Raw genomic sequence first — 25,184 nt, 5'->3', positions numbered from 1 at the left:
TAATTTCCTGACAGCTGCAAAAACAGTATTCTGGGATAACAATGGCCTCTAATTAGGCAACGTGCCTGAAGTGGTAGAGTGTTGTATTTGACCATGGCACTAATATTTTGCATGCAGCTTAGAGATGAGAAAGTTGGGTGAGTTGCACTTCCAGCTCCCCTTGGCAGGGATGTGTCTGTCTTGTGATACTCAGTGTATAATGCTAAAGGCATGCCCACTCCTCTGCCCCTCTGGTTAAAGCAATTCTCATCTCTCTGGACTGTGTCATCAGTAAATCTGCCTTTCAGCTGTAACCACCTTCCAGAAAGATGTTTTATCAACACAGCAAGACTTGCACAGCTGAGGCTGTGGAGGGTCTTTAGAGCCAGGCAGGCCACAACAAAGCCAATGAGATTTACCTGGACTCTTCCTGGGAGTTCTGTTACACTGTGGAGTTGCCCATGTGTTGCTTTTATGGCTCATGCACTTAGTACACAATCAAGCAGGGAGAGAAATAAATGTACAAGTCAACCATTCTTCCAAATCATTTATTCAGTTTGGAAAGGATGTTAGCATTAGGTTATGTTAATCAGATCCTGACTCATGATTTGTGCTTATGGAAGCTTTATGCATTGGGCTGTACAAATTGATGGCTTTTGAATTCTCTCCTGTGAGAGAAGGAAATGGTTATTCAGGAGTCCTTCCTCTCCTTTAATTCTTAGACTTTCCCTTGAAGTCTTGAATCTGAAAGAAAATAGATTTTTTTTTTTAATTTTTCACTGATTTACTCCCTCTTTTAATTCCTTTCCAGAGCCAATTTCCACACCATGTCCTCATCATTGCAGAGCTTTTTCTGTAGAGTCCTGTTTGGATAACCATGATGGTGCAAAATTTCAGTTCAGATATATCAGATGCCTACTTAAAAGTCTTGCAACCTTAAGAAGGGGTTTGCTAGTCTTCAATCAGAGTTCACCACTGCCTTTCACTCACTCAGTCCTTACACTCCTGGCCTGTACCACCAACCAGAGGGCTCCTCTGAAGGTTTCTGCTAGATATCCATTTGCTTTGGGGTGACTGATATCCTGCTCAGACATGCTAATATGATGAAATAGGAATTACTGCATCAATACTAACAGGGAAAACTTACTGTCTGCATTAATCTGGAGTTACTCAGTTCTGGTGAGATGCTGATCTGTTTGTGAAAACTGAGGATGTCAGCTCAGATTGGCTTGTGGCTTCATGAGCAACACCCATAGGTTGCCCTCTGCCTAAGGTCTGCAAGAATGGAAAAATCACAGGCTCACAGGATGTTAGGGGTTGGAAGGGACCTCCAGAGATCATCAAGTCCAACCCCCCTGCCAGAGCAGGACCATAGAATCTAGCACAGGTCGCATAGGAATGTATCCAGATGGCTCTTGAAAGCCTCCAGAGAAGGAGACTCCACAACCTCTCTGAGGAGCCTGTTCCAGTGCTCTGTGACCCTCACAGTGAAGAAGTTCCTCCTCATGTTGAGGTGGAACCTCCTGTGCTGTAATTTACATCCTTGAGCAATAAAGTTTGCATCCTTCCTTCCCCACTGCAGTTCCCCACCAGTCCTCAGCCGAGGGATTCCTAAATTTCCAGTTGAATCCATGTCACCATATTGAACAGCTATCAGTATGCCAAGCCACCACAAAGTTGTCTAATCCCCTCTTGAAGCCTCTTCATTATTTCTGTCTCTGTGACATCCTCTGTGTGTGCTGGATGGATTTGTACTTCACGTCCTCTAAGCCTCCTTTTGGATCATTTCATCCCATTTCAGGTATTGCTTGTTTGCACTATAGCATGATGATGTCTCTTGTCTTACTCACAGTGCTCCACCTAGCAGTTCCTAGAGAGCTTTGAACATCAGCTTGATGTTTCTCAGAGAAGTCTCCACGGTGTCTCCAAGACACTGGGATGAAAAGCCTTAATAGACATGGAAACACAGATCCTGCCAGTGGCCCCTCTTGCTTTATCCTGCAAAAGTCCCTCCAGTGAGAACTGACTCTCGATGGCTCTTTTTCTTAAAAGTCCATCAGAGGATCTCCCTTTTCATTCCATTTGGAATAGGGAAGTAGTGGGATAGTTTGTAAAGACAAATTCTGCCTTCTGACGAGTTGTTTCACAATATATCTTCCCTTAAAATCCCATCTCTGGGAGCTGAACTTAAAACTATAACACTCTTTTAACAGAAAAAAATCCAGCTGATTTTCTCATGATAAAGAAGAATGAAAGTGTAAAGTATGAACACTTCATCACAGTGAGCTTGGGTTCATACCTCCCTCTGTCTTTCCCCATCCCCCCCCTCTAAATAAATTTGAATCATTTTTTTTTTTAACCCTCAATTCTGAACCTATTTGAGGAGTAAGATGCAGTTCACAGTGGTTAACTTCTTTCAGAATAGCATCAAAACTCAGGTTTAGTTTCTTCTACAATCTCCTTCCAAGCTTTCCACATAGCATCCAAGGCAAAAGTGGAAAACATCATGTCCCCAGGTTTGCTTTGCATGAGTTCTATCCATTTCCTGTGGGATTTTTTTTACTCTTCCTGGGATGTCCATCACCATGTTTTGCCAACACACTCTCATGTTTATTTTACAAGATTTACCAACTCCAGTTCCAACTTCCCTACTTCCACATTTATTGGATTTTGGAAGTCAGGGTGAACTGCACCTCCACAGTCACAGCCTGCATTTATTGTGTGAGCTGGGTTTAGAGTACATGAAATTGAAGTTTCATAAGGTGTGAGAGGTTATTTCTCCAGGGCTGGAGGTGTCAGCAGCACTGGGCTTGTGGCTGGCATGCCCTTGGAGAGTCCCCCAGCAACCACATTTCTTTATCTTTGTATCTTGCACATTGCTGGGCAGATTGGAAGTGCTAAATAAATAGTAATCTCAGGAGTCCTGCTGAAGTAACTGTGTCTGCAAGGTATTTATTTCACAGTTGTTTTTCTCTTCTGTTTCCCTGGGCTTGGGTAAGTTATTTACTGAAACACTTTGAGCTGAACTTGTGTAATTAAGAGTTGCCAGTTTATATAATGCCTGGGTGTATGCACCTCTATTTGTATATGCATGGATTTATTCAGGGATGGAGAAAGGGGATTAAGTGAGAACATTTTTAGCTCTTCTCTTTCAGAAACTTGTCCTTAAACTCTAGCTTAGAAACTGGAAAGTATATTAGATTTTTAAGCTTTAATATGTTTAGTGAGAGCGTCTGCAAGGACCAGCAGCCCAGGACCTAGCCAAGGTTTATTTCAGCTGGTGAATTAGGTAGGCAGCTCACACAGAGACATGAACATTCAAAACTGAGAGCAGCCCAACAGGGGAGGGTATGCCCAGAAGCTCGGTGGCAGGTTGTGTCCTGATCTCTGGGTACTGCTGCAGTAAGAGCTGGAATCCTCCTCAGTGATACCAGATTTTCAATTTTGGTGAATTAATTTGTGGATTTTTTTTTTTATTAAAAAAAAAAAAAGAGAAGGAACTAAAAAAAAAAGAAGGAAAAAAGAAGAAAAAAAAAAGAAAAAAAGAGCTAGAATTGAGCCTTCAGAGATGTGGGCTGAGGATTTATGTGGGTCATCATGTGGATGAGCCTCTGGTGGCTGAGCCTCTGGTGGATGCCTGTTTTGGCATTTCAACCAGTGAGCAAAAAATAAAGCAGGCTCTTGAACAAGCTTTCTGCTGTCTGCAGCAGACAGGAGTGCCTGCTCTGATGGATGTTTACCATGTCTCTTCATGCTCCAAACAGAGAAGAGATCGTTTTCCCCCCCAGAGAAATTCATTTTTAGAATTTGTATAAACAAATTCTTGACCTAGATGAGGACTTCCAACATGCCACAATGTGCCTGGTTTTAGTGGCTTGTCTGTACCTTTACAAGGAAATGTATTGGTGTGTCCAAGAATCAAGGACAGTCCATGCCAGCTTCTCAGATTGCCTCCCAGTTGGATGAAAGGAAACCACAAACTGAAACCAGTTTGCTTTCAAAAGTACAACCTGTGTCTCATAAACACAGAGTTCAAAAGAACTGCAGAGTACACTTCCCCAACCCCAAAGAAACACTCTGGGGAACAGGAGGTTTAGTAGCAGTGCTCTATGTGGAGCAGTGGCTGCACCTTCAAGGCACGTGCACCTGCTTAATTTTAAGCATATTAAGCTGGGGCTTAGAGAGCCACTCATGTGCTGAATGTGGCTGAATGTGGCTTCAATATCCAAAAGGATCAGGACTTCTTTGGGTACCCCCCAGGAGAAGAAGGGAGAGAAGGCAGCCAGAAGAAGCCTGGCTCCTGACAGTGGGAAGGAGCAGGCTATCAGCTGAGGTTTCACTCACATGAAAGCCTCATTTTGTGGATGTAGCTGACTTGGGTTATGTGACAAGGGGGAGGTGATGGTCTGTTGGCAGTGCAAAACCCTGCTTTGGAGCAGGGCTCTTCAGCACAGCACACAAGGCACGAGCTGGAGAGCTCGCTGCAGGGCAGCCCTGGTGGGCACCCAACAGGATCTCAGACAGAGTTTGTCACTGATGCTCAGCCTTTCCCCAGCTGCTTTAGAAACTCTCTCCACTTGAAGAGTTTCTGAAGGGATATTTAATACACAAGAAAGAGCCAATTCTATAGAGATTCCTGTGGTTGAGTTTGGTATGTTTTTGATGGGTTGTTCTAGGTGGGGACACTTGTGTTGTCAGTTTTGATTAGTCGGGCTGCTGATGCAGGGTGCAGCCTGCTTCCTTGTTTGAAAGTGGAAAAATGGTGCTTAAAAAGCACTTGGTGGAAAATTGGGGAAAGGAAAATAATTAGTTACTGCTTTTCATCTGCTGCTTTTCATGCTTTTGAATTTTTCTGGTTGTTTTTGTTGTTTTTCTTCCAGCGAGTTCAAGGCAGCTGGGTTCTGGTCTGTGACCAGGGCTCTCAGCCTCTGCTGGGGCATAAATAATAATAGTTTTGTGGTCCAGGAAGCAAAAAACTGAAAGTCTCTTCTGCATTTGGCAAGTTCTTTTTTTCCAAGCCGCCAGTCCAGCTAGAAGGTTCTAGGTCGTAAATAAAGCCCAGAAGGTTCTTACTCCCAAGGTGAGCAGAAGGCAGAGGCTTAATGTGAACAATTTCCCACATGGAAGGGGACTGCCTTGATGAGCTGTGTGTTAGTAAGAGGACAGAGTCCCTGTTGCTGGGTAGTGGCAATACAGAGAATTTCTGCAGTGTGCACATGTGCAGTAATCTGTTGGGTTTGGTTCTTTTTCTCCTAGCTTCTTCCTTCAATTCTTTTAACAGTTTGGCTGCCAAGAGGGACTTGTGGATTAGAGAGTAAGATTGATTTGGCCTTTTCCATTGAAGCAAGTGAAACAAGGCAGCCCCTTGTCAATATAAGTCTCATTTAACCTGATCTTCCTTGGTTTGGTGGAGTAGTGCAATAAGAGCTGGAGTTGCTGATGCACACTGGATGGGGAGCTGCTGTGGCTACTGAAAATGCAGAGAGTGCTTAGTGAGGTGGGGAGCACTTGATAAAGAGAAGGCCCTGGTACTCTGAAATGCCAGAGAGAAATTGTGTGGAAAATTCTTTCAACTAATGGTCTGAAAAATATTCTGCAAAGGCTATTTTCTACCCTTACTTCTAATTACATCTTAAACATTAATAGCCTGAGCAACTGGAGAATCACACACACTAATGTCACAGTTCACTTGGAGCAATTTGTTTTGTAAGATCATGAACTCTGTCAGCAGAAGTTTAGTGCTTGCTATAGGTGGGGCTATATGGCACAGCCTTCTCTTAGCTTTGCTCAGTGTTTCCCATTAAACTGCCCCAGTTCTGGGGTGAGATTCTCACGGGGTACCAGACAAGATTTTCTTTTTTTCTCAAGATTTTTTTTTTTTCCTATATAAGCCGTTCTTGGGAGCAGCTTGGAAGGAAATACTGCAAAATCATTGAATCATAGAATGGGTTGGGTTGGAAGAGACTTGGAATATCATCTAGTCCAATGCTACTACAGGGAACAGGGAGTTCTTCAACTAGATCAGATTGATCAAAGTTCCATCCAGCCTGACCTTGAACACTTCTAAAGATGGAGCATCCACAACCTCTCTAAGGAACCTATTCCAGTGCCTCACCACCCTCCCAGTAAATAAATGCTTGTATCTAATCTAAATATACCCTCTTGCAGCTTAAAACTGGCCTGTCACTGTACTCCTTAAGAAAGAATCCCTCTCTTTCCTTCCTGTGGGCACCCTTTAAGTACTGAAAAGCCACAAGAAAGTCTCCCTGGAGCCTTCTCCAGGCTGAACAACCCCAACTCACAGCCTGTCAACCTTTTCTTTGAAGAGCTCTCGTCCTCTCATGCTCTGGCAGGGGAGGTATCCTTGCATGAGAAGACAACTTCACCTTATTAAAACCATTCAGCCCAGAGGCTTCTTGCACCTCAGAGCTTTTCAGCCAAGGTATCAGAAGTGATGTGGAGCCAGCTGTGGTTTTTCACAGTGCCATAGTGCCACTGATGCTTGCAGAGCACTCTGTGCCCCCAGGTTGTGGGTAAAGCACGAGAAAAAACAGCTTGGAAACAACTACCTCAGTGCTGCAGTGAGGAGCAGGGTCCCTGGGGGTGTGCAGCAGCAGGGCAGGTTTCTGGCCCTACTGTTACCAACATCAGGCATAAAGAGAATAAAGATGGAAAGAGTGAGTCCAAGACTGGAGAGAGACGTCTATGAGGGAGAGCAGCAGGGATGGAGATGAGGACAGGCTGGTGGGGTGGGTGGATGGATCTGGTGTCAGGGGGAAGGTGCTGGGGAGAAGACAAGGCACAGGACCAGTGGAGAGGAGGAGGAGGCAAAAAAAGAGTAAAGCTGAATGTATGAGTAAGGAGAATGGAAGGAGACATGGGGGATGGAGTGCTGTTGGTGAGGGTGGCTGGGATGGTGACAGGAGGGAAGAGAAGAAAGAGGAAGAGGCTGGTAGATGTTGGGTTTGTGGATGAACAGAAAATAGCCATCCAGGGCACTCTTTCCTCCCATTGCCCACAAGAACACCTATGGCAGCAGGTACCTGTCCCAGTGATCAGCAAAGGATGTCTTTGATTCCACACCAGCTCTAGGCAGCAGGTCTGTATGGTCTAAAGGAGGAACAAGTGCAGAACATGGTGAACCTTTGAAGCAGCTGAAGGTTTTCAGCACCCAAGCTGGACGCTGTACTGGTGGTGTTTCTGAGCTTTTTGTTTGAACTGTTACTAAAAGTGCCTGGGGCTATGCAAAAGCCTGGTGCCAAAACTCAGTTTGCCTGAGATAATTTGCCTCCTCTTGTGTCTGCTTCATGATGCAGGCATTCAGGTGCATCATTACACTCTGCTGCTTTGAAATCCATTACCTGAGTGCCCAAAGCTCCTGTGCTTGTCTTGGGACTGCAGATGGTGCATCCTTCCCACTGCTGGAAGCTGGGGACTAAAAGTAAAGCAAATAGCAAAAAAAGAAAGATTGGCTTCGTGGTAAATAAGATTGTGTCCCTGTCTGTGACAACATCACTTTGGTAGCCTCCTACCTTCAGAGCACTCAATATTGCATCACTTCAAACAACATTTTTATGTGTACAATAAATCTTCAGTAGCTGTGCTGGAATGGTTGGTGTAGAGCAGGCTCCAGGATGTTGGTTTGTGAGAAGTTGTCTGCAAGGAACCAAAGTTTCCAGCTCATAGTGCTAAATTGGTGGTCAAGCTCCACTCTCTGCTCAGTGGGACCTAGGTACAGGCAGTAGTGGTTTACTTGATTTGCAGCATCCTTGAAGGATGAGCTGTCCCACCTGGGACTGATCAGTACTCTGGGGCATGATCCCAGACCACTGATGAATGTATTTAGCTTTCCAAGCATAGGTAATAGCCCCCCAAATTCCAGGCCATCATGAGATCTGGAGTAAATTGGAGAAACCCTACAGATAATGTCCAGCTATATTGAGAAGAAGGAGCACCCTCTTCAGTAAGGGCACAGGTAAGTTAGAAAATATTGATAAATTAAATGTTAATAATTATTGACTCCAGTGCAGCAGGTCAAGAGATTGCCTTTACCTGTTTGAAGTGCCGTCCATGTCACACATGGGAGAGACAAGGCTGCACCAACCCAGGTTTTAGGGGTTGGTTGCTCTCTTTCAGGATCAGTTGGGAGTCCTGGGAGTGGAGAGTCATCTCCAACTGTGTCTGGTTCAGAAGCAGTCCAGATTTGTTTACCCTAAGGAAGAGGTCAGGCGAGGCCAGCGCAGACACAACGGCTTTGTTCTGTAGGACGCTTTGCTTCTATGCTTGCTTTCATACCATGCTGTCCCATGGTGTTTCACAACAACAGCAGGGCACAGCAGAGCTGAAAAGGTTAGCTGTCCTTTCAGCTGTATTTTTAGCACCCAAGATGGGTAGGTCCAATTCTGTTCCTTTACAAATTAAGAGTTAGCTGCGTCATGGGAGTACTTTGGAAAGAGAGTTGGGGAGGAGAGCCTGAAGGCAAGACTCTAAGCTGAGGATCATGAGCAGTGAGGTTGCTGGTAGGGCTGTGTGCCTGTCTCCCCACCAGCTCAGGAGGAGAGGGTGAAGCTGTGGAGCAGTGTTTTAACCTGCCTCCTTCTCTGGGACGTCCATCGTCTCTCTCCATCAGTTCTTATACAACTCTTATCAGGAGTTGTATTTATATGAAGATTCCTGGTTCATTTCTTTGCTCAAGAGCTTGTGCTGAGCTGCTGCTAAGCCCTGTCATGGGACTTTCCTTTGCTTTTGATTCCCTGCGATGCACAGAGAAGTTCCACTTCACACTTCTCGGATTATGTCTGCAGAAATGAATTTAAACTATTCTTGCCTGTGCTTATCTTCTTTGCTCTCCTAGCGTTTCTCATGCTCTGAAAGCAGCCAGAATGCATTTTTGCTTACCTCTGTTGTCTCCCTGTATTAGGTTGAAATGGAAACTCATGAGGGCAAGAAACCTCTTTGCAAACAACTGGAGCCCCTTCAGGGTAGTGCTCTCTCCAGTCAGCTTGTTCTGAGTAAAGTGATCAGTGAAAACTTGTATTGGAAACTTACATGGTGCAAGCATTTAAAACAAAACTGCATGTTAAACCAAATCTGGTGGGTGAGGCATGCTGAAGATACTGATGTCTGCTTGCTGCCTTCTTTAATTAGCACCTCACCTTCCTACACAGGGTTCCCCTCTCCCCAGCTGTGCACCCCTGCAGGGGGAGCAGGTAGAAGCCAAACTGCAGTGGTGCTGCCTGCTCAGCAATTTGCCCTCACAATCACCCTTTGGGTCTGTACCTTGTTTTGCTTCAGGATCTCCAGAATCAACAAAATCAACTTTTTGTGAGGGTCTGTGGTGATAGGACAAGGGGCAGTGGTTTTAAACTAGAGCAGGGTAGATTTAGGTTGGACATTAGGAAGAAGCTCTTTACTACAAGGGTGGAGAGACACTGGAATGGGTTGCCCAGAGAAGCTGTGGATGCCTCATCCCTGGAAGTGTTTAAACCCAGGCTAGATGAGGCTTTGAGCAACCTGAGCTAGTGGGAGGTGTCCCTGCAGGGGCACAGGGGTGGTGGAAGCAGATGATCTTTAAGGGCCCTTCCCAATCCATTCTGTGATTCCATGACTGTGAGCTGCAACCCTGACCATCACTTGCAGAGAGGGAAGAAGTGACTGACAGGTCAGAAGAGTGAGCTTGCTGCCTGCTTCTGGCTGATCAGTGGTTTGCTGTGCTACAGCTGCACTGAGATCCTGTGGTGGGGTGGCCACAGTCTGCTCAGCCAGGACCCTGCTCAGACCACTGCTCTGCAGGTCTCTTGCACCCTTTCAGTGGTTATTGCTTTGGCAGGGTTTTGATGAGCACTGTTTACCCATTTTCTTTCATGCAGACCAATCTGAAAACCTTTTGATGGCGTTACTTTCCAAACTCTGATTATTTTTTTCTCATTTTAAACATTTGCCCTGCTGTTGATGAGGATTTGCAGTAATGCAAATACCTCTTGCTGCATCTCGAGGGAGAGTACACACTCTGTTGGGGAAGTTCTTTTTTTATAAGTAATCTTTTTGCCTTTCCCCCCTAATTTAAATGGAAAGCAACACTTTACTAATCTTTTAAAACTGTCAGCTTAATTCTGTGTTTGTTACCACTGTGACCTCTTGTCTCTGCAGCATTCTGGGCCATTGGCAGACTGAGGGAAGTTAATAGACATTTCACTCAGCACAAGTGGGCAGGAGCCTGATGAAAAGTCAGCTCTCCTGACCCAGCCCAGGCAGGTTTGGGCATACCTGGAGCTGCAAGAGATGTTAATGCAGGCTGAGAGATGCTTCTAGTCGTTTGTGTCAGGGGCTGTGACAATACATTTAATCAATAGGCTATTAAGAGGCGTTGGGCTCTATTGCTGGGTGGTTTCAAATAATGCATTGAGCAGAACTGGGAGTGATCTTGGGCTAACTGGCTCTGTGCTGTGCCTGAAAATCATTTTGTTTGTTGTCTCCATGGTACACACTACAGATGTACAGGGCTCTCAGCACAGAGAGAGAGAGGCAGCACATCACCACATGCATGTAGGAAGAGGTGGTCTGTGTCCTGCAGCTTTACCTGTAAAAGCTAGGCAGGAATTAGGAGCAGGGCATGTTATCATCCCAGTCTCAGAGACTGAGAACTGAGGTGCAGAGAGATTTCTCTGCAAGATAATCTGTAGCAGGGACTGATCCCAGCCCCCCAAGCTGTTATTCTGTGCCCCAAATGGCCTCTTCTTTGCTGGAGCTGGTTTAAAAATACATGTCAGTGAAACAGAGCTTGCAGGCCTCTTTGGCTGAGTGCCTGCAGCTAATCACTAGAGATTTCACAGGGAAGTCTTTTCAGAGTGCCTGTTTGATTAATGGCTCATATTTTGCAGATCTGAGGCTTTTTATTTTATTCTTAAATTTATTACATAGCATTCATACCCGTTAAATATGTTTTAATTCCATCTTAAATACAGTGGCTTTTTTTTTTTTTCACTCAGCAGCAGCAGCACATTTGCAGGGGCTCATGCTTGGCTGTGCAGCTGGTTAGCTGGGGTTCCTCACAGCCTTGTTGCACACACTTCCCCAGAAGCCTCATAAAAGTAAGAAACCAAGGAGCTCTGGAACACCATCCAACTAAACTTCAGTGCATTATGCTTCAAGGTTATGAGGGATAACTGTGCTGCTTTCAGAGGGGAGAGGTTTGATGGGTCAGGCTGTTGCAAAGGCATGTGCAGAGGAGGCTGGGTGGGAATGGAAATGCATGTTAGGGTCCACCAAGGTGTGGAGACCAAGTGGAGCAAGGGAAGGAGTGAGCTACTTGCCTCCTGACCTCTGGTCTGGTGTGGTAACTGGTTTGAGCTCCAATGTGAGCCCACAGCAGTTGGCAGAGCACAGCTAAAATCCAGGAGTCCCTCCTGCTACGTTTGCTGCTCTCCCTCCTGCCAGGTTGTTTGCAGTGTCCCAAGGACATCACAGTAGAGCCACTTTGGGCTTTGTCCCAGTCTGGTCCCTGAGCACAGGAGGTCAATACAGAACCAATTTGTTATCATCCCTTTACCCTGGCTGGGACTAATGGGGTGGGGGAGGCTGGACAAAGGCGGCTCCTGATGGAGAAGGGTTGTGCTATTCTGTCCTCATAGAGTTCAGCATTTTCCTTGGCCCGCCTTTGAGTATGTCAGAGTGAAACCTGATTTTCACAAGTTCACACAGTCTGTACATGGCTCCCATCCTTTTAAATTAAACATCCTTTTCTTCCCCCCCAGCAGGAAGACCCCCCAGGCGTGCTCCCGTTGTGGCCTCGCTATTTGTGGCCAGGCTGTTTGCTGCCAACTCCTCCAACAGAAGTGCTGCAGCAGCAGCAACTGCAAGGGGCTGTTTGATAAACAGTGTCCCACCATATGCTCAGCTGTTGATTCCTGAGGACAGCTTTCCTCCCTGCCCCCATTTGCATACATACATGCATGAAGAGCCCACCAATGGAAGTGTCCAGCCCTGTTGAAGGCTTCATTAAGAAGGGATTTAGCAGTTGTGCCGTGTTTGCGTGCAGAGCTTTGATCTTGAGAAGGGCACTCAACAGCAGAAACAACCCTGTGTCCCAGCCCGTATCAAATGCCTTTATCCTGAGCACCTGGGGCTGGAGGCTCAGCAGGGCAGAGCAGCTTTGAAATGAATTAGGAGCGTTTCTCCTGAGAACCATAAACGTTTGTCTCAGTTAAGCTTGGGTTTTGCTATTTCCTGGTGCTGCAAGTGATCGCTTGTTGTAAAATCCCTTAATGGCTTCTATAGAGGAGAAAACCATGACAAATGCAGGTAAACTTACTGCTTTGGCTTGTTTTGACACTTGTTTCTCTAGCCTTTGCAGTCCTGAATGACAAATGGCCATATTCTTTGTGGTTAGCAGTGGACCACTTGCAGGGCAATATGGAGCAGGAGTCTGAAGCATGCAGTCCTTCACAGCTCGACTTCTCAAACCAGCTTTTTCATCACATTATTCTTTCCTCAGTTATCCAAGATGGTAATAGATGGGTGTCAGAAGCCCGTAGAACAGAGCAAGGCTGTGTTCCCCTTGATAAGACCTTGGTAAGTTCTTGTGTGCTGTTCCTTCCCCTTCCAGCTGCAGGTCTAGCACTGACCTAGCACTGTCGTGCCAGCTAACTGTTTTTTATCCCTTCTGCTGGGCAATGGGTGGAAGTTGAAGCATAGAAAGTTCCATGGAAACAGGAGGAAGAATTATTTCACTGTGAGGGTGACAGAACACTGGAACAGGCTGCCCAGGGTGGGTTGTGGAGTCTCTCTCTCTGGAGATATTCAAGACCTGCCTGGATGAGTTCCTGGGTGATCTGCTCTAGGTGATCCTGTTCTGGCAGTGGGGTTGGACTGGATGATCTCTTGAGGTCCCTTCCAACCCCTGACATTCTGTGATTCTGCTCCCTCTTCATCCTGTTTCCTTGGAGCTTTTGCTCATGTTCACACAACCAGCCCTGCCAGGCTGTCCCCCTGCACAGGGCTGCAGTTGCTGCCTTCAGAGCCACTAGCAGTGATGGGGTCTGCTGTGTGCCACAACAGCTTTGAAAGCTAGAAAGCTGCTTTCTGCATTGACTCAGTGCTCTCCAGGCAGCTGCATTTGTGTTCTCTCCTTCTCTGCTCTCTCAGGGTTGTTTTTGTTCCCATGTGTAACACCCAGTGACACACTCAGCACGATGCCTTCCCATCTAGGTAGCCCAGGGTTTGGTCTATTTATAAACCTAGGACAAGTCAGGAGAGCATCAGTGGTGTTGCTGGGTTTGGGAGGTGGGAGAGTGAAACAGCAGAAGGGAGCAGCTTGCTAGCTAAGGAGTGGTTATTTGTCAGATCATCTCTTTTGCTCTTTCTGGAACTGGACCATTTGTTTTGGAGGACCAGCCTGAAAAAGGCAGAATTACTGAGTGCTGTGTCTGTCAGAGAGGCTCTGTGCTGGGCTAACAAAAGCAAAGTGAGCCCTTGCCTGAGCCTGTTGGGCAGTGTGATGTGGGAGCTCATGGTGTGCCACTGGAGTGATTTTTATTGTGCATTCAGAGTCACAGAGCCTGCTTCAGCTCTCTTTAGGCTCAGAGATAGGAAATATTTCTAGCTTTTGGAAAGTTCCTTCTTTTTTTTTCCATGTAGCACCTAGTTTGGAAGCAGAAGTCTCAGTTGTTCTGCCAGTATGGCTGTTAGGAAAAAAAAAAAATATGCCGGGGAAGATTTTAAATGAGCACCAATGGGCAATGATCTGGCTGGCAGATAAAGAAAATCTCCCTCAGTTTTTCCTTAGCATCTCTTACGTAGTGCTCTCCCTCCCTTTATTTTTGTCTTCTGAGCTATCATCACAATGAGATAAAAAACCCTCCAGTATTGAGAAATTTAGTGTCTGCACAGAATCACAGCCTGTCCCTTTAAACTACAGATAAGCCTTAGTGGAATTTCTATTCTGGGAATAGTTAATTCTGTTTGAGGTTGGGCAAGAGAGAAGTGCTCACAGGCTTAGTAACAATATTTTTACTCCATTTGATTTTTCTCCTAAGGATTTGCCTCCCTCATTTGATGGTAAATGCAATTATTGATCAATCTCCCACTAAGGAGAAGATGTGGGGGGAGGGAGGTGGGGAGGGAAAGAGGGAGAGAAAGAAAAGAAAAACAAACAAAAAGCCCAAAAGAGAGTGTTTGTAGCTGTAGTGCTGTTATATAATAGCCATTATGTAATGCCTGTTGGTGCCAACTAAAAATATACTGAAGATAACTTCCAATTCATTGAAGCATTTAACTAGCATCGTCCCAGGCTTTCTGGTTTGGGATTGAAACCCTTCTGCAGATGTTGGGAAGAGGTTGTGAGTCCCCTAGACCACACAGCAACCTGTTCTTTTATCTCTCTTTTTCTCCAGTCTTGTTTTTCTCTTCTGCCTGGTGTTTCAGAAATGGTAAATGCATCTTCAAGCCTCCTCTTAGCACACCCTACTCACCACAGCCCCTTTGGTAATGCTTTGTGCAGCGGAGTTTCAGATGCCCCTGGTAGAGCCTGGATGTTCAGGAGGAGGTGAGCCTGCAGCATAGCAGGGAATAGATTTTGCAATTGCTCATGCAGCAGCCATTGAAAACTCGACAGCTTCATGGGTAGTGTTTTATAGGGAGATCTCCTCCTGGAGCTGAGGTGCAGCTAAAAGTGTGTTGCTTTTTCCATCCCTAAGCCTCTCCTTGAACTGCCAGCAGGACCTGACATCTGTGCCCAAATGCTCAACCCAGCTGCAATTGCAAGAAGTGGAGTAAACCCCCAAGGTGCCCTTAGCCAGCACTGGAGAGGTGTGATGCTGACCATGTTTTGCACTTATTTCCTGTAGCAAAACATTGCTGTGTCTGTGCGGGGCCTGGAGCACCATTCCCAGAGGCAGGGCAGGCAGCCTAGGCTGAGCAGTGCTGTAAGATGGAGATGCATTGGCTGGGGCTGGAGGGCAGTGGCAGGTTCTCTGGGCATCAGCAGGGTAGACAGGACAAGGGGACATGACAAGCCACTGGAGGTGACCCAAGGAGGAGCTTCAGGGAGGTAACACAGGCAGCAGCAGTGAGCTGCACTGATGCTAGGGACCCTGCAGGGTTTGTTATTTTGACAACAAAAGTTCATATAGTCCTGACTGAAAGAGCCAGGAGTAAAAACCTCTTTCCATCCACACAGGGAGGATTTCAGTCTGCATAGAGACTTGTAGCACTGTCAATAACACAATGTATCACAAAATTACATGAGTGCTTTAATTAAAGCCTCACAGTAGTACCAGGAGAGGGTATCTAGACCTGTTACCATCACAGGTGAAACTGAGCCATGGTTGAAGTTGGATCATGTAGGGATTCAGGGAAGCAGGGTTTGGACTCCTCATCTTTTGCTGTAATTGCCATTTCTGTTCCTAACCACTGAAAACAATCACTGTGCTGTTTTATACCCAAACACAAGACCAGAATGTCAGTATCAATGGCATAAATCTATATTCAGGTTTCTTCTGCCAGTAGATGCATCCTGTTCATGAGCTATGGCATCCCTGTGGTCAAGCAAACTACTGCTTGCATTGCAGGAGGCACAGGTGCTATTTTAGGTGAGCAGAGATTGTGTCTAACTGTCCAAGGCCTCCAGCATCACTGATTCAGTTCCCAGTGGGGATCAGCAAGGGGCTTTGTTTTTCAAAGGAGCTTGCAGAGCGTTTGTTTTGCCTGAATTTTCCCAGGAAGCATCTTGGCTGCGTCCAAGCAAGTGTTACATATATCAGGTGGTCCATTTTGCTCTTGAAGGTGCAGCAGAAATCATTAGTAGCCATAGTAATTAGTGATGTTGCTATTGCTTTATTACAGCAACATAATGAAGTATGAGTGCAGATAACTCCTGGTTAAACTCAATTTCCTCTGCAGCAACAGAAATGTTGACAAACTAATGAAGGGAACCGAGGGCTCTCTGCGACAGAGTTGGCTCTGTGTCAGCCACCATGGCAAGTGCCAGAAGATCACAGCATATCAGAGACTGGAAGGAACCTCAAGAGATCATCAGGTCCACTCCCCCTGCCAGACCAGCATCACTTAGGGTAGTCTGCACAGGAATGCATCCAGGTGGGTTTGGAAAGTCTCCAGAGAAGGAGACTCCACAACCCCCCAGGGCAGCCTGTTCCAGGGCTCTGTCACCCTCACTGTAAAGAAGTTTCTCCTCATGTTGAGCTGAAATCTTCTGTGTTCATTGTTCCTTGGCTTATCACTGTGAACCACCCAAAAGAGCCTGGCCCCATCCCCTTGACACCCACCCCTCAGATATTTATAGACATTGATCAGATCCCCTCTCAGCCTTCTCTTCTCCAGGCTACAAAAAGCTCCAGGGCTCTCAGTCTCTCTTCATAAGGGAGATGCTCAAGTCCCCTGAGAATCCTCATGGCTCTCCACTGGATTCTCTCCAGCAGTTCTCTGTTTCTCTTGAGCTGGGGAGCACAGAACTGAATGCAGTACTCCAGGTGTGGTCTCACCAGGGCAGAGTAGAGAGGCAGAAGAACTTCCCTAGCCTTGCTGGACACCTTTCTTAATGCATCCCAGGATCCCATTGGCTCTCTTGGCCACAAGAAGCACATTGTTGTTCCACGGAGAACTTGCTGTCTACCAGCACTCCAAGGTCTTTCTCTGTGGAGCTGCTTTCCAGATGTTGCATCCAGGATGCAACAGATCAGATGTTGCATCCAGGTTTGAGGAGGGGGAAATCCTGATGAATAGAACTAGGATTTTATCAAACAAGTGTTTTTGTCTGCCTGCTTTTAAATAAACCACCTACATTCTGCCACATCAGTGGGCTTCATGGCCCAGCTCCTGGTCAGATGAAGGAAGCCTTTCTCCTGGAAGATGCCTGTGTAGGAAGGGCAGAGGGTCAGGACATAGAAATCATATCCCTGCATGATCAAACAGCATAACCTACTTGTGTGTTGATGCTTGTCTCTGGTAGTTGCTGAGTGGAGCAATATGAATGCTTACTCAAAACCATCACAAATTAGGTGAGTGATCATTGTGTAGCACTATGGGATAGAGGTGGAGGAGTCTACAGCCTCAGGCCAGCATGATTGGCTTGCTGTGGGGTAAAGCCACTTGTCTACAGTGTTCATTGCTTTATTTGTGTGAAGGAGAGCAAGCCTGCAAAGGGGTTTGCTGATGAGGCTGTTTGCAGAAGCCACTCTCCATTCCCTTGTGCCTCTGTTCATGCCAGGTGGCAGGCAGAGAAGCACAAAAGCTGGGGCAAAGAAGGGGCTGTGGCTTCAGTGCTGCCTGCTGGGTCCATTCAGAGCAACACATGATGGACTTTGGTGCTCTGCTCTTGGTGACGCCAGCAGCATCTTCACTGAAGATGTGGCCATGAATGTTTTAGTGCCAGCAGAGCTGAAAGTCTGCAGCACTGCAGCAATTCCACGAGCCACTGTCCTGTGCTCATGGGAGATTCAGAGGGGAAGGTGGTGTGGGACAGATGCTCAGCCCATCAGCCAAGCTGGAGACCACTGCACTGGAAAGTCCTGGCTCTGTGTGCCTTTAATGGGGCCAGTCTGGGGAACTGCCTGTGTTGCACCATGGTTTTGCATACTCATGGGCAAGATGTGTTGAGAAAGAGCATTCATTAGGTTCTGAATAGGCACAAATAAAGCAGGCAGGACTGCATCAGCGATATTGTTGTGGGGGGATTGTAATTTAAAACAGCATTTCATCTGGAAGCTGTGACCAGCTCTTTGACTGGAAATCAGCTGGGTTTGTTATTGTGCCTGTGTTTAAATTGTGCTTTCCTTTTAATCTCTTTAGCCTACATCTTGCATTAAAAATCCACTTAATTTCATGACCAGAAGATACCCTGGCTGCTCCTCCTGTAACAACTGCTTCACCACCAGATATGCCATAGCCATTAAATCGACCCCTGCAGTGACCTGCATATCTTTTAAGCATTTAAATGAGCTCGACAAATTAGGCTTTTAGGATTAGTCATTGTAGATTTGCAGCATCATTGGTGTGTTGCCAAGGACCCCAGTTTTGTCACCATGACTACTGCTGCAGGGTTACCGAGAAACACAAACTGCAGGAAAGTTTATTCAACAGAACCCTCACGTGCCAGGATGGGAGCGGCGAGGCTGCACCCTCCGGGGCACGGGGACTGTCTGCTTGCTGATGCCCAGCACAGCCTGGAGTGGGGTCTCCAGAGGAGAGAGGATGCTGTTATCCACCCAAGGGAAACCACCATCGTATGTATTTCTTGCATTGTCACTTGTGCCTGGACAGCAAGCAGAGGTGTTCTGAGGTGGGGAGGTAGTAGTGGGATGTGCGCTTGGTCCACAGCCTGCTCGAATCCTGTGGGGATTGTCCCTTCCCAGGCAAGGCTGTCCCCACCATGGGGTGTGGAGCTGTTGGAGGGTTGATGGTGTGAGGAAGCATTTGTAATGATAAAATGCCCTGCTGCTGTCTTGGTGAGAGCAGTGGGCATGAATTGTCAAGTTGGGGGTGATTTTTTTTAAGCTTGAGCACTGAGAAACAGGATGCTGTGGTTTGTCTCCAGCTGGGAATACCCAAACCAACTCTCCTCTGCTGTTGTTTCTTTAAATATATGCCTGCCTTGTGCAAGGGGAAGCTCCTGACCCTGTATCCACCTTCTTTCCTAGATCTTCTTCAGACACATGGGAATTAGGGCTTTAGAAATAGGACTGCTGGAAAACTCCTAAGCACCATCCCTTCAAGACTGGTGCTCTTCTGTCACTTGAAAACCTAGCCCTGTAGCTCTCCTTCTCTCCCTGATGCTTTTTCCATGTATACACATGAGTCTACTCAGGAACTCATGAAGAGAACAGGTGCCTTTGGTAGCCTCTCCTTGGCATGTTTTTCCCCACACTGTTGATATATATGGTTCTTTCTTATGTAGTCATCTCCTCAGCCAGAGCCTCACAGGGGCTCAGGACTGAAGTCATCCTCCTGGCTTGAGCCTTCTGTCCTCTCTGACCCATGTCCTCTCTTATTCAGCCTTTCAACAAAGTGCCAGAAATTGTCAGAAAATGCTCACTGGCACTTAATGGAAGTAGGGTTGAAGCTATGAGATGTCTTCTATAGTCCTTGGAGGGAGAGGGAAATCCAGGGAATGGTTATTATCTCCCACCAGCTCTGGTACTTTCTTCTGCCCTGGGCAATGCTGGGTCTGCCCAGTGCTTTAGTGCAGGGCAGGAGTAGAGCTTGTTTTCAGAGGGCATTTCTCCTCCTGCATGAATGTGCCTTTTCCATCTCACCCCATCCTTTCCTGCTCCCCAGGACCTCCTCATAGGTCTCATGGCCAAATATCTCTGTAAGGATGGCTGTCCTGCTGTCTTGTCTGAAGGTGGGATGCTCCCTGTGCTGTTGCACCAGCTCTGGGATGCCAGCTTAACCATCTTGGCGTGGAGGCCCGAGTGGGTTTTTTGTTTTTGAAAGAGATTCTTTGAATTCAAAAACACAGCAAATTCCTGGTGGAGGCAGCTGACAGATCATGCTCTGCAAGGGCTCCATGCCTGGGACTTGCTCTTCTGTGGTCTCTCCCTGACCTTCCAGCAGCAGTGCCAAAAACCTCTGTCGTGGGTTACAGATCAAAAATACATAAATAGAACAAACCAACACTCTGGGGTCAGAAAGGGGACAAATGCTCCTGATGCCAGCTCGCATGTGTGGCCTCAAGACAAATTGCCTGTCCTACAAGCCTGATGCTGTCTGAAAGTGGGGCTGGTTGGAAAGGAGAGCCTTGCTGTGCGTGCAGAAGCTGGCACACTTATGTGCTATGTATAGGAGCATGTGTGGAGCTGCACACAAGCACATTATATGTTTACGTGCTAGCAAAGCACCACAGCCCAACTACTTCCTCACTTTGGAGGTTTCCCACTTTAACCATTCTGGTTTCCCTTCTATGTTTTGTTTTTACTTCTGATTTCCCACAAATGAGTGGTCAGGGAGTTCTGCTACCACTCTCCTGAAGGTTTCCTTCCCCTGAGCTAAACTGCTTCTGCAGGGGATTTTCACTTGTGCACTAAAGTGCTTGTTAGAGGTCTGTGTGGGTGACTAAATGCTATTTGCTTTCCAGTGTCAGTCCCATTCTACATTGGTATTTGTCTTGAATGTTCTGGAGAAATAGAGGGAAAAAATACATTTTCACTTCAGACCCATCTCAGTGTAAGTGAATTTGGTGCCAATTTCTGTCGAGGCTGGCCACACTGATCTGATGGTTAGAGTGGAAATAGAGAAGTTAAATCCTGAGTTGTGGTAATCCTGTTGGGGTGAACTGGCTGCCTCCAAAGTGCACAGCCTGGTGTGGAAATCATCTCCTTTTTAATTACCGCTAATGCTGCTGTTTGGGTGGAAGGCAGTGCTGGATGACCTGAGAGCCTGGCTGGCTGAGGAACACCAATGTTCTCCCCAGGAAAGCGTGCACCATGCAGAGAACAAATCTCTCTGCTTGGCTGGTTCCAACCAAGCTTGCTGGAGGCAGAGGAAAAGCTCTCAAGGACCTCAGATTCCTGCAATGAATTGTGCAAATTGGTGAGCAGGAAATGGGAGCAGTACTGTGGCCCTGCTCGATCATTCTTGCTCCAGGTCCTGTACTGAGCAGGCTTCCTTACATGTGTTGCTCCCATTGCATTGTGCTGCAGACAGCAGATGCCAAGGATAGGAGAGCCAGCACTGGGAGAGTGGCTGTTGCTGCTTCATCCCCTCAGTGTGAGCCCCTCCTGGAGCCTGTCTTTGCCTTCTCCTCACCACATTAATCTCTTCTCTTGTTCTTATTTCCCCCCCCCAAAATAATCGAATGAAATGCTGAAGAAGAGGTGACAATGCCATCACGTCTCTCATGATGGATAGCATTGGACCTGGTCCCTGGAGCTGGAACTGCTGGGTGATTTTGGGTGCTCCCTTGTAGTATGATGTTGCAATCTATCAGTGTGTACTCTTGAACTGTCTTGTTCTTTGTCGCTCAGGGTAATAATTACCCAGACCATTTTACCTTCCAAATGCATTGCAGCTATTAATCACTCAGCAGCATTCCTGAAAGGACAGGGTTTGGATCCCCATCACATAAATAAGGAAAGCAAGACGAAGAAGGTAGCAACAGAACTTCACAGGATGTGTCTGCTGCTCTGGGCTGGGTCAGTTTTGGGGGAGGGTTTGATTTGCAGCCTGTTTTTTCTGAGGCGCTGAGTCCCCGAGCAGCGCCAGGCTGAGAGCAGCGTTTGTGCAGTCAGACCCTGAGTGTCCCAGGGTGGGGAGAGGCTTTTGAAAAATTGCCCCTAAATTAGAAAGTTGATTTAGGAGCTAGGACTTAGATCAGCTTTCCTCCAACTGTGAGGCTTGTTTTTCTGGAGGACACTGCAGGGAGACAGGAGGCAAGTTCCCAGCGAAGCCAGCGTGGCGTGAGGACAGGCAGCAGTTTGTAGCTTCCCTGCAGCATTTTCACAAGGCATGAAGCTAAAATGTTAACCAGCAACCTAAAATCCAAGAGAGGACTCAGGTTTTGCCAAACACCAACCAACCAGGAAAAAACCCTGCTGTCTTCCATTGCTTCATTTGCAGCTCACCCTTACATCCTGACCATTTTTATTTATGGTTTCTAGCCTGCATCTCTCTGCATCCCAGCAAAGGAAGTGCTGTGATCAAATGTTAATGCTCAGGAAGATCTAGCTGTGAGCAGCAGTGCTCACATCCTGCTGTTTAATTTTCCTTGTCATGGGCTACACTGATCAGGGGCAGGGACTTTCCTCCCTGTGCCTCCCAGCTCATCCTGCACGGTGCTGTGGGGAACTGCGGTGGCCATCGCTACCTTCCTCCCTCCCAGCACTGAATATGTGGTGTGCCCTATCTCTGATACTCCTTATCAGGGCCCAGCTTTGTTTACTTGCATAATTCCCTGGGTGCCTTATCAGATTAGCATGATTTCAAAGTGTTAAGAGTATCAGTGCCTGAAAGAGTTTTTGCACTCGGCTTGCCTTGGCCTCCCTGCGTTCAGATTAGATGCAAACACATTCATGAGAACAGAAAACTGCTGCAACAAAGGTGGTTTTCTTTTCATCCTAGATTAATAATAGAAGCATGGAGACCTGTTAGAAAGGAGCAAGGCTTTCCCTTGTAGTTGCTTTAATCCTTGTCATGTCTTTGGTGTCTGGCTCTTTTGTGGGTTAGTTGCTCAGGAATGGTGGAGCAAGCCCCCCACGTCCCACAGCAAAGGCCATGTGTGCTTCCTGGGCTCATGGGGAGAGGGAGTGATCCCTGCTGGTCCCAGTGGGTTGGGGAACAGCAGGGCCTGTCTGAGCAAATGGCACATTTCTCCTGGGTGAGTTTGGAGATTATTTTTTTTGTTGTTTAAAGAAGGGCCATGAAGAGGATACACTGGAGTCAGCCACAGTCATTCCTTCTTCCCTCCCTTCCTCCTGCTCCGATAGCAACAGTAAAGCAGGTTACATGTATGTGAGCATTATGGCAGCACATAGGAAATAAGGAGATTTTCCTGTTCCTAACAGTGGCAGAAATAGTCAGACTGGTGTCTTAACATCCAGAATGACAGTGGATTTAGTGTGTATGCTGTGGAGCGGTCTGGTTGGAGAGGGCCACCCAGTCCCCTGTGAGGATGGTCCTGAGCCTTGCTGCAGACCTGGGCAGAGCCTTACCTGAGCTGATAACCACCTGCTTGATGTGTTTGTCTTGTGGCCAGCTTGCACCTTGTGCCCATCCACATACCCAGCACAGCTAGGATCTGTTTACAGAGTAGTTTTGCCTTCCTTGGAGTGCTGGGTGCAGTACAAAATAGGTTTGTGGTATAACTGGACAGGTATCTTTAACTCTAGACAGAAAAAAAAAAAATTGCTGTGCTTTCCCTGTTGATACCACATACCCATTCCCAGGGTGCAGTGGCAGCAGCCCCTCCAGCTCCCTCCTGGCCCCCTTTTGCCTGGCTGCAAAAGCATCCAACAGCCACATTCATATTGTAGGCTGGGCTCAGCCAGGGCCAGGCGATGACTTTCATCTCCAGAAAGATCTATTGTTATTCTTGCTTGCTCTCACCCTTTCCTTACCACCTTCCCTGCAAATTCCCATCCTTTGGCTGGCTGAATAATTTCAAGGTGCTAATTGCCCTGCACCACAGCTGATCCATTGATCTGGAACACAAACAGTCTCGAGGTAATTTTCTGTCTGAGCCAGTCTGGGGCTTACGCAAGTGCTGGTGTTTGTTTCCTTGTTTTTAATTTCCTGCAAAGAAAAGCTTTTGTGTTGCTCTGGATGAGATGCCTGTGCTTCAGTCCACGGCTGCTCCATCAGGCCACGTGGGTCTCCAGGAAAATTGACACTAACAATACCCATTCCTTATGGAATTGAAGCCTGGGAGTGAGAATTGAAAAGTCCTGCTCGGTCATGTCCCTCTCAAAACCGTGAGGCTGTTCCTTGTGCTACCAGGGTTGGACTAGGTGACCTTTAAAGGTCCCTTCCAACCCCATGCTGTGATTCTGTGCTTCTCTTGCCCATCTCTAGTCCTACATTTGGGGCAGCCTGAGAGCAGCTTCAGCCTCTTTGTCCTGTTAGAAGAATACGTGTTCTGTTAGCTAAATACTTGCAGGCAGAGGTTGCTCCTCTTGGAGGGCTCAGCTACTCTTTTCTGTGCCATCCCTTTCTCTGACAGCTGACCACCAAAAAAAAGCAAGCAGTGCTGGGTAACCACTGGAGCATGCAGCCTGCAGCCTGCACAGCAAAGAGTTAATTCTTCTCTGGCTATTGCTTCTCGCAGCCTCAGCAGAAGCGTTGTGCCTTTGCAGGGGTGTGGGATGATGTAATGTTAGCAACTCCCGGGGCTCTGGTAGTAGGAGGCGATGCAAAAATAAACTCATCTGCATTCAGTTCTCTCCCCAGCTCGTGTGCACAGGTTGGGTTTACCTGGAGGACTTGCACTGGTGCCTTGCAAATAAAATCAGTGGTTGTTTTGCTCATCAGGGCAGAGGGCAAGGTCAGTGCTGCAGCTCCGGGTGGGGAGCAGGGCAGGGAGCCAAAGGGGGCACACAGCCCAGTGCCAGGGAGCTGCACCCCTCCAGGGCAGCAGCTTTGGTGACCAGAGCACAGTGTGAGCTTTGCATCCCATTTCTGGGAGCAATCTTGTCTCCAGGTGCAGTGTGCACAGCAGAAATGAGCGGCAGTTGTCTAGCCCTGAATCACAAGCAGGGATTGAAAGGTGAAATACAACACAGCATCCATCTCCCTCCAGACACGTGGCTCTTCTTTAGAGGGTGGGACAAGGTGCCCGTGGCTCAGACCCCTTCTGATGAAAGCTGCAGCTGAGCTCCAAGGTGTGTGTGTAACCAGGTAGGAGCAGGGGAGGTGTTTGCACCACTTCCAGTCCTGGCCTCTTTCTGGGCTGGTAAATCCTATCCCTCAGGCAGATCTGTCACCTTGGCAGGAGGGAAGGTCTGCTCCCCACCATGCCTTTGGAGGGGTGCTGGCTCTTGTGCAGTGACCCATAACTTAGTTTCTTCTGCTGCTCTTTCAGAAGGATCTGCCCGGGTGAGTGTGTGCAGCCCTCAGACCTTGTCCTTGACTTTCCAGAAATGGCAAAGGTTAATGACATCTCTGGAAAAACTCAGCACCTCCCAGCCAAGGAAAAACTTTCCCCAGTTCAGAATCCCCCTCTGCCTATCCACCAGGTCACAGAGAGAGGAGGAAAGGGGAGATAGAAAGAAACATCTTACAAAACAGAAGCAGAGGTGTTGTGAATCCTTTTCCCAGGACCACCCTGTGTCACTTGCATGCCTGGCACTGGTGGGAGATGGGAGTGGAGCAGAACTCAGCTGACAGCTGGGAAGGGTCTTTGTTTTTTATGATGATGGGCTCAGGTGACAAGTGGCAAGCAGGTATCACCCTCACAGTGCTGGGTTGGGTAGCCAGCCAGCACTCCCAGGTTTCTCTCTGCTTTGCCTGCAAGCATGTCTGTACTGCCCAAATATTCCCTTTAGACTGATGTCATTGGGAGGTGCTTTGGATCCATTCTGTGCTCTCAGAGTGAGATGGGAACACCCAGCAAATGGACCTGTGTGATCATCTGTCTTTGGACACTATTGAAAGTGCTTCTGGTCTGACTCAGTGTGGTCATTGGTGTGCATCCAGCATATTGGTGTGCATCCAGAACATCTCCAAGAAGGCTGTCACCTCCTCCCCATCTTTAACCTGAGCAA

The 25,184-nt window shown here is 47.3% G+C and overlaps 1 protein-coding gene and 1 long non-coding RNA gene across 2 annotated transcripts in view; one reads left to right on the top strand and one right to left on the bottom strand.

Moving 5' to 3' along the window:
• Positions 1–25,184, top strand: part of CASTOR2 (cytosolic arginine sensor for mTORC1 subunit 2) — a 126,848-nt gene that overhangs the window by 78,082 nt on the left and 23,582 nt on the right. The window lies entirely within an intron of this gene.
• On the bottom strand, positions 672–8,114 carry LOC128976840 (uncharacterized). The gene is made up of 3 exons (XR_008489394.1): positions 8,032–8,114; positions 7,341–7,414; positions 672–723 (listed from the first exon to the last, which is right to left on the bottom strand). It is a non-coding gene; the product is annotated as an uncharacterized LOC128976840 (long non-coding RNA).

The sequence above is a fragment of the Indicator indicator genome, chromosome 30 (genome assembly GCF_027791375.1).
Source record: "Indicator indicator isolate 239-I01 chromosome 30, UM_Iind_1.1, whole genome shotgun sequence".
NCBI classification, from domain to species: domain Eukaryota; kingdom Metazoa; phylum Chordata; class Aves; order Piciformes; family Indicatoridae; genus Indicator; species Indicator indicator.
Note: the sequence above shows the minus strand (reverse complement) of the source record. Positions and strands in the feature narration are given on the sequence as shown.